The sequence below is a fragment of the Triticum aestivum genome, chromosome 1D, assembly GCF_018294505.1.
Source record: "Triticum aestivum cultivar Chinese Spring chromosome 1D, IWGSC CS RefSeq v2.1, whole genome shotgun sequence".
Classification (NCBI taxonomy): Eukaryota; Viridiplantae; Streptophyta; class Magnoliopsida; order Poales; family Poaceae; genus Triticum; species Triticum aestivum.
Window position 1 is genome coordinate 299,317,194 of NC_057796.1, and position 15,689 is coordinate 299,332,882.

Genomic DNA, 15,689 nt, shown 5'->3' on the forward strand with positions numbered 1-15,689 from the left:
CGGTTTGACCGACAAAGATCTTCGTAGAATATGTGGGAGCCAATATGAGCATCCAGGTTCCGTTATTGGTTATTGACCGGAGACGTGTCTCGGTCATGTCTACATAGTTCTCGAACCCGTAGCGTCCGCACGCTTAAAGTTCGATGACGGTTATATTATGAGTTTATGTATTTTGATGTACCGAAGGTAGTTCGGAGTCCCGGATGTGATCACGGACATGACGAGGAGTCTCGAAATGGTCGAGACATGAAGATTGATATATTGGACGACTATATTCGGACACCGGAATGGTTCGGGGGGTTATCGAATATATACCGGAGTACCGGGGGGTTACCGGAACCCCCCGGAGGTTATTGGGCCTCATGGGCCCAAGTGGTGGAAGAGGAGAGGCGGCCAAGGGGCAGCCGCGCGCCCCTCCCCCCAAGTCCGAATTGGACAAGGAGGGGGGCGGCGCCCCCCCCCCCTTTTCCTTTCCCCTTCTGTCTCCTTCCCTCTCCTCTCCTACTCCAACATGGAAGGGGGGAGTCCTACTCCCGGTGGGAGTTGGACTCCTCATGGGGCGCGCCAAGGGTGGCCGGCCCCCTCCCCCTCCTCCACTCCTTTATATACGGGGAGGGAGGCACCCCCTAGAGACAACAATTGATCCCTTGGATCTTTTAGCCGTGTGCGGTGCCCCCCTCCACCATAATCCACCTCGATCATATCGTAGCGGTGCTTAGGCGAAGCCCTGCATCGATAGAACATCATCATCGTCACCACGCCGTCGTGCTGACGGAACTCTCCCTCAAAGCTCGGCTGGATCGGAGTTCAAGGGACATCATCGAGTTGAACGTGTGCTGAACTCGGAGGTGCTGTGCGTTTGGTACTTGATCGGTCGTATCGTGAAGACGTATGACTACATCAACCGCGTTGTGCTAACGCTTCCGCTTTCGGTCTATGAGGGTACGTGGACACACTCTCCCCTCTCGTTGCTATGCATCAGCATGATCTTGCGTGTGCGTAGGACTTTTTTTTGAAATTACTACGTTCCCCAACACTGTGTTCATGCTAGGAGCGTGTTCATGCTAGAATCCCCAATGCTAGTGTGCTTTGATAGGATCTGTATTCATGGTAGGGTCTTGCTAGGATTTGTGTTCATGTAAATGGCATGTTCATGTTGAAGCTAGGATCATGTTCATGTTGCATGCTCTAGATTGTTATACATGTTCAAGCTAGGGTTTGTGTTGCATGCTCTAGATTGTTATACATGCATGTAGTAGGACCATTTTAGGATGCTGCCAAATGTGCATGGATGCACATGGGTGCTATTGATGAGTGGCACTTGCTGTTGCTCTTTTTAGATGTTTCTGTGGCACTTGATGTTGCTCTTTTTAGAAGTTTTCATGCTTAGGATAGTGCACTGATGAGTGGCAGTTGCAGAAAACTAGATGCCACTAATCAGTGGCATTTGCTCACGGGCAACTACCACTGATCGGTGGCACTTGCTGTTGGGCAAATCCCCTGATCAGTGGCATTTGCCCAAGAGCAAGTGCCATTGATAAGTGGCATTTGGCAAAGAGTTTGTGCACTGATCAGTGGCATTTGCTCTTGGGAAAATGTCTCTGATCAGTGCCATTTGTTGTAGTGCTAGTTCAACTGATCAGTGGCATTTGATAAGTGGCATTTGATAAGTGGCATTTGGCGAAAAGTTTGTGCACTAATACTTGTCATCTTACCTGACAAGATATTGAAGAGTGACTGAGATGTGGCGAGTGGAGGAGCTCAGGTGGTAGCCGGAGCTGAGGGCGCCGAGGATTTCATCCCCACGAACAGGTGGCTCAGGACGGTGGACCTGCCTGGCAGGATCGCCTTCATGAGCCTGCCTCGTTCAAGGGGACGATCTCTGAGGCAGGGCCACGAGGAGGGGGCCCGGGAGCCTCCGCGCTTCTACCAGCAGGTCAAGGACAACAAGGACCTCGCCATGCTCATCATCCCTCGCAAGTTCGTGGAGGTGATGAACGTTTGGCTGGTCATCAAGCGGCTCCCACGCGTGGTCAGACTGTCGGCGAACAAGCGGTGCGTCTTCTGGGTGCAGGTCCAGAACTTCGAGGGGCACATATGGTGCTTGGCCGGGGCTGGAACTACTTCTGCCGCCGCCACCGGATCGTCCCCGACGACCTCGTCGTTGTGCGCATCTCAGGACTCGGCCTCAAGGTGCAAATCTACAACCATGACTCTTCGGTCATGTGGATGTTTCATTGCAGCAGGCACAACTGCGTTGGTGACATTGAGCATGCAATGTAGTTAACTTTTATGGTGTTAGTGTTGAACTTTAATGGTGTGTGGTTAGACTTATGGTACTTGTGCTGGGAACTTGTTAATATTTTGGCCAGGAGTAGCACCCTGGCGTAGAGCAGGGAAGGAGGATGCCCCTGCTGTTAATCTAAGTAGTTTGCTGTTATTTCTTTGCTTGCTTTGTTTAATCTCATTTGGTTGCTTGCTTTGTTTGATCTCATATGTGCTTGATCATGTGGTGGTAAGGCCACCACATTTGAATGGGGTGAGCAGAACACAAACGATGTTTGCAACCAAACAACTGAAGTTTACATCTGCTCACACCCTAAGCACCAAAACGACAACCAAACAGCAGGGGGGTAAGTACCCCTTCATGCGATGCAGGCAACCAAATAGGTTGCATCTGTTGCATATGAGGCTGCATGTGAAGAATCAAGCTGGCTGTAGATGTGTATGCAATGCTGCTACTGTAGCGAACTGCAACCAAACACGCCCTGAGTGACTTGAAAAGAACTCAGCAAAGATAATGTTGGACAGAACTTCACCTTTATATTTTCTCAATCACTTATAGAAAATAGCTCATCTCAACAAATTTATTCAACTGAATTCATATGTCCAAAGATTAGAGATAAAGATTATATACTTCAGATTGCATGCATTTCATAGTGTGGATACAACTTCTGAATCCAGATTGCATAAGTAAACTTAGAGGCTTCACCAATAAAAAATGCAACATTATACTATTTCTGAATTCAGACTAAAGAAGCAAGCATTAGGCTGCACAACGGGAGCAAGCGGCTACAAAATCAAAGCTTAAGGTTGCAGAACTCGGTGAGCCGCCGTCGCCGTCGTATGAGGGATCACGATCATCAAGAAATTGTCGCATGGGGAGTAAATAGTATAAAATTACCACAATCAGGGCTAGGGTTAAAAAAACTACCGCTTCTTGAAAAATCAAGAGGTACCCTTTGTATAGAGCTAGTTGAGGCAGAAATGCCTGATCTAAGCCATACCCCTTGTATTTTTATTCAAAACAGTAGGGCCGGCCCTTGTGTATGGCTGAAGGGGCGACCGCCCAAGGCGCAGGCCTGGGGAGGGGGCCCTGATCTGTTCTGCATGTTAACTTGGTATAGCCCAGCAAGAAAACGAGGGACAAAAAATTAAGAGGGAAACGAACGAGATGGGCTAGGACCAATTAACTTGGCTGGTTACGGCCACACGTAAATCTGAATACCTGATCTTGTCTCAAAAACCCCTTAAAAAAAGATCTTGTCTAAAAAAAAAAGAATCTGAATACCTCACTTCGTCTCTTCCTCAACCATGAACCGCTTGGGATTCTTTCTCTCGCCACCGCTGCGCGCGGCAGCCTTGTTGCTAGTGTCGCGCCGTCTGTCGTGCGCCTGTGCCGGTGACCTGGCATGCCGCCGCAGCGCACCAGACTTGACCGGTTGGCCCTCACACCCAGCCATCCGCGAGACCATGATCGCATGTTCGTCCAATCTTTCACAAGTACATATATATTTCATCTCCAATTTCAATGTACAAGAGAAGGGTTTGGTGTAAAAATGTCTAATTCTTTGTATTATCTTTTCTTCATAATTTTAGGACATAGCATGCCTTACAATGTTACCTAAAAAAGTATTCGTGAAAAAAGGAGAAAAAGAAAAGAAAGCGATCTCAAATCAATCACAGAAATGTTCTTTACATCTTCAAGTAATGTTTATGTAGCACACACACATACATATATATAATCTTAGTACTTAAGGGCCCATGTTGTCGAGTTCGCCCTAGGGCCTTCCGGAACATAGAGCCGGCCCTGAGTAGGAAGCATATACAGATGAATGAAAACCCTTATCTATTTTGTTTGGTGAGGTGTATACCATAGCTTTAACAATGCGAAGCACGCAAAGTTCTGATTGGTCCAGTTGTTTTGTAAGGGAGAAATTATCACGAGTCCAGTACTGATCAGGTCACGCATTGGCGCTTCAGCTATATATAAACACCAGTCATGGCTTACCGGCAGTGCCTTTAGATGTTCTATAGAGATTGAACCGGCAACGTCCTACTGTGCACTGCCAGGGGTCATGTACTTGAGCAGGGGCGGAGCCAGCACACGAGCATTGGCTTCAGCTAAACCCAACGATATTTTCCCTGGCCGGGTATATGTAGACATATGTACGTGCTTGAACCCAATCAAAAATAAGGATTAAACCTATTAACTTAGTATGCAACGCTTAGAGCAAGTACAACAGGATGACATAAGCAGGCTATAAGAAATAGAATAATATATCTTTCTTAGTTGGAGGAGAGAGAAGAGGATAGAGAAGATAAGCGGGCTCTTGGTTAGTAGCTAGCTGCAACACTGAGGCCCAAGACGCTTTGTGGGATGTAAGGTGGGTCAACTATTGATAAACTAGTATAATTTAAAACTTATTATTCCCAAAAAAGAACTCACTATTGTACATGCCGGCTAAGAGGTTGACTGTAGATGACATGACAACTTCTTATAGCCGGCCATTGGCTGTATTATTAATCATTCTCTTAAGCCACAAAACCCACAAAGTGGGCCCTTCCGTGCCAGCCTGCTAGGCCTGCTCGTGTCCTCCTGCCCCTATTTCCTATTCTCGTGTGCGTGTACAGGGGCAGCCGCCAGCCATCGCAGACCTTTCGTCTTTTCTTTCGGTTCGTTGACTCTGCGATATATTCTTTTATGCCCGGCTACATCGCCAGCGCCGAGCCTGCCGGTTATTGTAGACCAAATTCGAGGTGACGGGTCGCATCATCACATATCCTCTACGTTGATACCGTCTTATAATTACTTATTCCATGTACTTTGGTTGATCTAGGTAATGGACCATTATTTCTTAAAGACAAATCGATCACCAGATTCAGATAATAATGCAGACACACCAAGGCCACCAATTAGACGCAAGAAAAGCGCATTTATATGTTGTGCACCCTTTAAATTCTATTATAGCAGAATACCGGATAATTGATATAATATCAAAATTGCTATTTCATCCCGAGCTTATCTACTCCCAGAGATGAACACTAAATCCTAAAAGAACATAGCAAGCAGGATTAAAAAATCTGAAATTTCTAGACATCGAAGATGGTAAGTATTCTAGATGCATGTAAAGTTTCCTTCCAAAATGACTTCCGTGTGCCCTCTGCACAAAAACCAAAATCAGTGCTCCAAATTACTATTTTTGAAGATTTTGAGAGGTCTGATTTTATTTATTTTGTCCAGTACTCCCAAATGTCATCCTGGCTCAAGTTTTTTGGACACTTAGATTACTCGAACATCTTTCACGAAAAAATCAGTATTAAAAAAAATCAATATTCTTTATTAATTTTCTGTTCACAGTTGATGTAGATAAACTCAAGTTCGAAGACGTTGTCCTTATATTCGTCATGATGTTATTTAGTATTATACATTTTTTGCAAGATGGTGTAAAATTAGACTTCACATTTTATTGACTCATATAAAAGCTTTATACCCCGCAAAAAATCTCTACCTAATAATAAAGCACGTAGGGTTTCTGCCCGTCCGTCGCTCCAATTTGCAAAAAAGCCCCTGCGTTTTCATGAAATCAACCCGCAGTCCATATTTAATTCACACCGAACCGTTATTTTACAGTTTTTCAAAAAAAAACCTGACTTTTTAGGTATTCCATCCGCGGATCATATTTAAGTTAAACAAATGATTTTTTAAACCATCCATATCTTTTAAACAGTAACTCCGGTTTAAACATGTTATATATGAAATTTGATTAAAAAATATGTAGAATATGAATATAAGATTATTTTAACCTGTTAAGTATTTACAAATATTATTTTGGAAGATATTTAATTCAAACAAATGGTTTTCTAAATTATACGTATCTTTTAAACCGTAACTTTGATTTTAATATGTTATATATGAAATTTGATTAGAAAAATGTGTGAAATCTGTATATGATGTTAATTTTACCTGTTAAATATTTTTTTAATATTTTTTGGAAGCAAACTTATAACTACAGCGCACGATCCATTTTTATTTCATACAGGCAGCGATCCGGATTGTAAATAAACACCCACTATAATCATATAGGGAAAAGAAAACATCGAGAACTACACATGGATACTTCTGAATACGTCGCAGTGGAAAACAACAGATTTCTCATCGCGAGTGTGAGAGAAAGCGAGAGAGAGGGAGAGGGAGGAGAGAGGGAGGAGAGAGGGAGAGAGAGACGTCTTAGGATTAACCACATTCTAACACGTTTTGGTTTATGTGAACACTAAGACCACCGCCGGCGACGGTGAGAAGAAGGATAAGCGGCAACACAAATATGATGCGTCGCTAAAATAAAGGAGATGGACCTATTGTGGTCTTGAGTGATGGTTGTTCGGTTTAGAGTGTGTGTTGTATTTTTCTCCCATTGCAACGCACGGGCTCTTTTGCTATCTTTATAATGAGCCATTGAGTGAACTCAATGGCCAAAATTCCTGGCTCCGCCCATGTACTTGAGAAGACTGAAACCTCTCAGCCTAATTAGGCTTGTGAGGCATTAGGAACCTATCCAACAGAGGCATGAAAAGCAAAGGCCCATGGATATGAGCTACATTCGTGAAAAAATATGATGGCTTAGCAAACTAGCGAGTTAGAACGGTGTTATGGAAGGAAAGTGTAGTAGTAGTCTATGATGTTTCCGGGAGCCTGCATATAAGCATCTCACGGAAGCGAGAAGATTGCAATTGGCATCCAAGCCACTAACGGAAAAGGTGATTCCTGGGGGCTGGCAAGTTTGCGCCCTCAGCTAGTATTGTTCCAGAGCTAGCCAATCCAACTGTTTCTAGCCCCCTTGGTGGCGATAATTAGGTTTTCGACTGGAGACGACGGCGCTTGTTGAGCATTTCTTGTCGGCAGGGTGCATCGAGGCGGGACTGCATGGCGGAGCCATCAGGTTCATCGAAGGGAAAGGAAGGGGCCCTCTCGTCGCGGTCGGCGAGGGTTCGTATGGAAGAAGGGATGAGAAATCATGATCTCACCGAAGAAGAGGCAACACCGTTGGTCGTTGATGATCTAGATGAAGGCGCAAGGCAGAAGTGGGTGTTGACAGGGAAAGTTCTGAATCGAAATCTGTTGCATATTCAAACCATTGCTGGTGATTTGCGTCCGGCATGGGGAAACCCTAGATGACTAGTGTTTTGATCTGTCGGAGGGAATGTCTTCGTTGCAGAATTTGAGACCCAACGTGACAGGGATCGCGTTTGGAAGGCTCTCCGTGGCATGTGAGTAGACATGTTGTGATCCTCGTAAAGTTTGAGGAGTGGATGAAGCCGTCAGAGCTGAAATTTGATAATCTGCAGTTGTGGGAAAGGATCCTGAATTTGCCTTTTAACTTGAGGAACGACACATGGAGCAACGGGGTAGACAAGCAGATTGACAAGAACACATCATCAGTACAATTAACGAATCGAAAATATCTATCAGAGCTGAATAGGTGCAGCTGCAGTCGTTGAGAATCCTCCATTATTTAATGAATCAATAATATCCTTACAGTCTCACTGCATAATAATTCTTTGAAAATGATAAATCTCGAACGTTTGGATTTTAAGCATGGCAATCCAAACGTTTTCATGGCAGCTTTAGTTCACGCAAGGTTGGCAAACATGACAATTTTCTAACGAAAAAACGAAGTAAGACAAAGTTGCCATGTTTTAACAACTAAAGTTGTCACCTTGCGTCAACTAAACCTGCTATGAAAAAACGTTCAGGATTTATCGGGGTCTTAATTCTTTGGCATCCTAGTTGGTTTGCGATGTATAATCCATGGAGAACAACTTTTGCTTCTGCTGCCCAAAACTATGTGATTGCCTGCAGCTAGGGAATGTCGTTTTTCATTGTGGATGGCAACACCCGTAGCTCCATCGCCCGAGCTAGGATCGAAACTAGCGTCCACACTAATAACTTCAAAGAGGTATCCAGGTGGCTTCATCCTTTTAATCTTCTTCTCTGTAGCACATTTGTTTGTTGCTCGCACATAGTTTTCTACCAGGATTTGCATGGACATTGTTGTGACTGAAACCTCTTGAATCGTCTCACCATGTACTTTTTGTCTTCTTCTCCACCAAATATACCATGTTGTGGTCATGACAGTTCTCTTTGATTAGCCATCTAATTTGTCGCACTCGATCCAAGCTCTCCTGCAATCAAGAAATCAAACACTACACTCCCTGACAGGTCAAAATCACATGTTTTTTCCACGTCTTCAAGTAACCACACTTTCCCAAAATATGATTGGCACTCTCACGTTCGAATGAAGTATGTTTTATATCCCCACATTATATGTTGCAACTCAGACAAGTACTACTATTAATGAAGTGACGATTAACTAAGACACCCAAGAGATGAAGAAGGACCCCAATAGCTAACGAACGTTCCCTGGGAGGGGGTGGCAATTGCGAATGTTCACTAATAGGAAAAGGGGCTTTTACCCCGGTTCATAAGGGCCTTTAGACCCGGTTCTGGAACTGGGACTAAAGGGTCGTTACTAATGCCCTAGCCCTTTAGTCCCGGTTCTTACACGAACCGGGAATAAAGGCCGTCCACGTGGCCGGTGCGGGGAGCCCAGGCAGGAGGGCCTATGGTCCCGGTTGGTGCCACCAACCAGGACCAATAGGCAGGGCCTTTTGTCCCGGTTGGTGTCATCAACCGGGACCAATAGGCATCCACGCGTCAGCAGCTGGCAGGAGCTGAGGTTTTTGTTTTTTTGAAAGGAGGTGGTTTAGGGGTTTTGGGGGGGTTAATTTAGGTGTTTCATATATTGTGTTAGCTAGCTAATTAATAGAGAGAAGTGTCCTCTCTTATCTCCGTGCTTGGTCGACGCTACGTACTATATACGTATGGAGAGGAGTAGACACGCTAGCTAGTAATCAAATGAAGGAAACAGAAGATCGTCATGAACATATGCATACAGAGAGAAGTGATATCGACCACCTCTCCTTCTCCGAGATATTGGTCGAACAACAAATTCTCGTATATCTATCCGACACTACCGGCTACATATATACAATAATTATCTCTTACAATACAATCTCCTAATTAAATTGTAGGAACACAGGGTCCACATAGTATTCTCCGTTTTCAGCGATCACGTGGTCAAGGAAGAATGCCGCCAATTCCTCTTGAATTCCTCGCATACGATCTGGTGCTAGGAGTTCATCCCACTTCCGAAACATCTAATTTGAAGAAGGGGGTCAATACATATATATGAATAAATGAAACTCAACACAAATGATGGTAATAAAATAAAATTGTGAATATTATTGCTAACACACTTCATATTGTTCTTCAGTGTAGCCCCGCTCACAGGTCGTGTAGCGGATGGACTCGCAAACGTAGTATCCACAGTAATTATTCCCGGGTTCCTGCCACAACCACTTTACAAGAAATAGAGGTCAATCAAACTGATAAGCAAGCATGCTAAATGGTATTGATGAAACTAGCGCTTGAATCACTAGGAGATGCGCGGAACATGCTACTATAGTACTTACTTTCGGGTGATTAAATTGTAGCTTCTTTGGCAATCCCGGAGCTTTTGAGGTAAATTTTCTCCAAACCCTGCCAGACAAAGAAAACAATTACTTGATATCAGGAAATGAACAAAGTTGCTGATATGGTGGATAATGATCGATTTAACTTTCTTCTCGAGCATTTGAGTCATGTTCGCATAGTCCTGGGGATCTTTTCGTCTCGAGTCTAAGACGGTTATTACTCCCTGCTCAAGCTTAATCTCTAGGAGAATATAGTGGAAGTTGCGCATGCATGCATAAGTCATCAATTACATTACCATAACCTGGACTAATAAGGGAAACCGAATATGCACAAGACAGTAACACTCACTTGAAGTTGTAAGGAAAGAGTATTATATCTTTGTTTTGATTTAATACCAACGATTGTAGCAAGTTGGCCTTGGCTTCTTTGGGATGTTTTTCAACCGTATATGCATCTATGAGATTTGTGTTAATGAACCCAATATCACCGATTTGTCTTTTCTTCAATTCGGGGATCTTCAATCTGCATAATATAGTGAGGATAAGTATAAATACATGCAATGAAAGAGCTGACCTATATAGAGAGACTTAATGACAGAAGTAGTACTACTTACAGACAGTAGCAAGTGATCGTTGTTTTATCGAGGGCCTTTTGATTGTAAAACTGGAAGAAATCCTCAAATGGAACATTCAGCAGATCAATTCCAACGAGGTCATGCTCCGGTTTAACTCTCAGTGTCAAAGTATCCATCCCATCAGACTCTCCGCAGGTTTTCATGTACCAATCATGTAGTCTTCGCATCATCGTGCTTAGAGATCTTTCATCTTTGACGAGAGGCTTCCCGTAATGGTATTTGTGTTCGTCCACCTCCATGATTTCATAATGTACATCGTCGGGCAGGTAATCTCCAAGATTGCTATAACCGGACACCATACTCGGATCATTAGCGACGATGTCTTTTGACACCTTGAGCGGGGGGCACGATTGGTTCGCTTGTTCACCGAGCTGGGCAATTTTTTTCCCAGCTCGTTGTTCTTTTAACCTTTTATCACTGACAGTACTTCCCGACCGCTCCGCTTCGGCATATGTCTTTGCAAGAATGCGCTCATAGTTGCCTCTCGGCGGAGACTCTGGTGGTTTTGTCAGGGCAGCCAGAGTGCGCTTTGCTTTCACCGGATCTACCTTCTCCTCCGGAGGTGGATGTTTCTTTGCTTTCACCCCTTCAAAGAAGTTTGTCACTTCGGCTCGGACGATCTTCCTGGTTTCCTCCTCGGTCCTCTCGTATGGTAACTTCTCTGGAGTCTTCAGAGAAGGACCGAATCTGTATTGCCTCCCGCCTCTGGAAGCTGTACTGCTAGACGCCGGCAGAGCAGACGGAGCAGCTGCGGCTGTCTTCTTTCCTTGCTTACGAGGCGGAGAAGATGGACTACGACGCGCTGGAGCAGCCGCAGCGGCGGCGGGTCTCTTCCACCCTTGCTGACGAGGCGGAGAAGGAGGAGGCTGGCTGCTCTGGCGCGCCGGCGCTGGCGGAGTGCCGCCACGCGCCGGAGAAGGAGGCTGAGTGCCCTGATCACTCGCCGGAGGAGGAGGCGGAGGAGGAGGCGGAGTGCCCTTACTCGCCGGAGCCGTCCAGTTCGGAAGCTTGATGAGCTCCTTCCGCCATAGGCATGGAGTCTTCAGAGCAGAACCCAGCCGAGTCTCCCCTTCACCGGTAGGGTGGTCAAGCTGGAGCTCCTCAAATCCCTCCGTTATTTCATCCACCATCTGTTGGAAATATGCCCTAGAGGCAATAATAAATTGCTTATTATTATATTTCCTTGTTCATGATAATCGTTTATTATTCATGCTAGAATTGTATTGATAGGAAACTCAGATACATGTGTGGATACATAGACAACACCATGTCCCTAGTAAGCCTCTAGTTGACTAGCTTGTTGATCAATAGATGGTTACGGTTTCCTGACCATGGACATTGGATGTCGTTGATAACGGGATCACATCATTAGGAGAATGATGTGATGGACAAGACCCAATCCTAAGCCTAGCACAAGATCGTGTAGTTCGTTTGCTAAGGGCTTTTCTAATGTCAAGTATCATTTCCTTAGACCATGAGATTGTGCAACTCCCGGATACCGTAGGAATTCTTTGGGTGTACCAAACGTCACAACGTAACTGGGTGGCTATAAAGGTGCACTACAGGTATCTCCGAAAGTGTCTGTTGGGTTGGCACGAATCGAGACTGGGATTTGTCACTCCGTGTAAACGGAGAGGTATCTCTGGGCCCACTCGGTAGGACATCATCATAATGTGCACAATGTGACCAAGGAGTTGATCACGGGATGATGTGTTACGGAACGAGTAAAGAGACTTGCCTGTAACGAGATTGAACAAGGTATCGGGATACCGACGATCTAATCTCGGGCAAGTGACATACCGATTGACAAAGGGAATTGTATACGGGATTGATTGAATCCCAGACATCGTGGTTCATCCAATGAGATCATCGTGGAACATGTGGGAGCCAACATGGGTATCCAGATCCCGCTGTTGGTTATTGACCGGAGAGTCGTCTCGGTCATGTCTGCGTGTCTCCCGAACCCGTAGGGTCTACACACTTAAGGTTCGGTGACGCTAGGGTTGTAGAGATATTAGTATGCGGAAATCCAAAAGTTGTTCGGAGTCCCGGATGAGATCCCGGACGTCACGAGGAGTTCCGGAATGGTCCTAAGGTAAAGACTTATATATGGGAAGTCTTATTTTGGTCGCCGGAAAAGTTTCGCGCATTATCGGTATTGTACCGGTAGTGCCGAAAGGGGTCCGGGGGTCCACCAGCCCCGGGGGGCCACATGGGCTGTAGGGGTGTGCGCCTTGGCCTATATGGGCCAAGGGAACCAGCCCCAAGAGGCCCATGCGCCAAGAGATAAGATAAAGGGAGAGTCCTAAAGGGGGAAGGCACCTCCGAGGTGCCTTGGGGAGGATGGACTCCTCCCTGGCCGCACCCTTCCTTGGAGGAAGGGCCAAGGCTGCGCCCCCCTCTCCCTTGGCCCTATATATAGTGGGGGGGGGAGGGAGGGCAGCAATATCTAAGCCCTGGCGCCTCCCTCTCCCTCCCGTGACACCTCTTCCTCCCCGCTTGCGCTTGGCGAAGCCCTGCCGGGATCCCGCTACTTCCACCACCACGCCGTCGTGCTACTGGATTTCCATCAACCTTTCCTCCCCCCTTGCTGGATCAAGAAGGAGGAGACATCGCTGCTCCGTACGTGTGTTGAACATGGAGGTGCCGTCCGTTCGGCGCTAGGATCATCGGTGATTTGGATCACGACGAGTACGACTCCATCAACCCCGTTCTCTTGAACGCTTCCGCTCGCGATCTACAAGGGTATGTAGATGCACTCCTTCCCTCTCTTTGCTAGTAAACTCCATAGATTGATCTTGGTGATGCGTAGAAAATTTTGAATTTCTGCTACGTTCCCCTACAGTGGCATCATGAGCTAGGTCTATGCGTAGTTTCTATGCACGAGTAGAATACAAAGTAGTTGTGGGTGTTGATTTTGTTAATTTACTTGCCGTTACTAGTCTTATCTTGATTCGGCGGCATCGTGGGATGAAGCGCCCCGGACCGACCTTACACGTACACTTACGTGAGACAGGTTCCACCGACTGACATGCACTAGTTGCATAAGGTGGCTAGCGGGTGTCTGTCTCTCCCACTTTAGTCGGATCGGATTCGATGAAAAGGGTCCTTATGAAGGGTAAATAGAAATTGGTATATCACGTTGTGCCTTTTGCGTAGGTAAGAAACGTTCTTTCTAGAATCCCATAGCAGCCACGTAAAACATGCAACAACAATTAGAGGACGTCTAACTTGTTTTGCAGGGTATGCTATGTGATGTGATATGGCCAAAAGGATGTGATGAATGATATATGTGATGTATGAGATTGATCATGTTCTTGTAATAGGAATCACGACTTGCATGTCGATGAGTATGACAACCGGCAGGAGCCATAGGAGTTGTCTTAATTTATTTTATGACCTGCGTGTCAATGAAAACGCCATGTAATTACTTTACTTTATTGCTAACCGTTAGCCATAGTAGTAGAAGTAATAGTTGGCGAGACAACTTCATGAAGACACAATGATGGAGATCATGATGATGGAGATCATCATGGTGTCATGCCGGTGACGAAGGTGATCATGCCGCGCCTCGAAGATGGAGATCAAAGGCGCAGGATGATATTGGCCATATCACGTCACTTTATGATTTGCATGTGATGTTTATCATGTTTACATCTTATTTGCTTAGAACGACGGTAGCATAAATAAGATGACCCCTCACTAAAATTTCAAGAGACGTGTTCCCCCTAACTGTGCACCGTTGTGAAGGTTCGTTGTTTCGAAGCACCACGTGATGATCGGGTGTGATAGATTCTAACGTTCGAATACAACGGGTGTTGACGAGCCTAGCATGTACAGACATGGCCTAGGAACACATGCGAAACACTTAGGTTGACTTGACGAGCCTAGCATGTACAGACATGGCCTCGGAACACAAGAGATCGAAAGGTCGAACATGAGTCGTATAGTAGATGCGATCAACATGGAGATGTTCACCGATGATGACTAGTCCGTCTCACGTGATGATCGGACACGGCCTAGTTTGACTCGGATCATGTATCACTTAGATGACTAGAGGGATGTCTATCTGAGTGGGAGTTCATTAAATAATCAGATGAACTTAATTATCATGAACATAGTCAAAAGGTCTTTGCAAATTATGTCATAGCTAACGCTTTAGTTCTACTGTTTAAGATAGGTTCCTAGAGAAAATTTAGTTGAAAGTTGATAGTAGCAATTATGCGGACTGGGTCCGTAAACTGAGGATTGTCCTCATTGCTGCACAGAAGGCTTATGTCCTTAATGCACCGCTCGGTGTGCTGAACCTCAGAGTCGTCTGTAGATGTTGCGAAACATCTGACATACACGTTTTGATGACTACGTGATAGTTCAGTGCATAATGCTAATGGTTTAGAATTGTGGCACCAAAGACGTTTTTGAAACGTCGCAGAACATATGAGATGTTCCGAAGACTGAAATTGGGATTTCAGACTAGTGCCCACGTCAAGAGGTATGAGACCTCTGACAAGTTTCTTAAGCCTGCAAACTAAGGGAGAAAAGCTCAATCGTTGAGCATGTGCTCAGATTGTCTGAGTACTACAATCACTTGAATCGAGTGGGAGTTAATCTTCCAGATGAGATAGTGATGGTTCTCCATAGTCACTGCCACCAAGCTATTAGAGCTTCGTGATGAACTATAACATATCGGGGATAGACATGATGATCCTTGAGTAACTCGCGATGTTTGACACCGCGAAAGTAGAAATCAAGAAGGAGCATCAATTGTTGATGGTTAGTAAAACCACTAGTTTCTAGAAGGGCAAGGGCAAAAGGGATACTTCATGAAATAGCAAATCATTTGCTGCTCTAGTATAGAATCCCAAGGTTGAACCCAAACCCGAGACTAAGTGCTTCTGTAATGAGGGGAACGGTTACTGAAGCAGAACTACCCTAGATACTTGGTAGATGAGAAGGCAGGCAAGGTCGACAGAAGTATATTGGATATACATTATATGAATGTGTACTTTACTAGTACTCCTAGCAGCACCAGGGTATTAGATACCGGTTCGGTTGCTAAGTGTTAGTAACTCGAAATAAAAGTTGCGGAATAAACGGAGACTAGCTAAAGGTGAGATGACGATATGTGTTGGAAGTGTTTCCAAGGTTGATATGATCAAGCATCACATGATCCCTCTACCATCGAGATTGGTGTTAAACCTAAATAATTGTTATTTGGTGTTTGCATTGAGCATAAACATG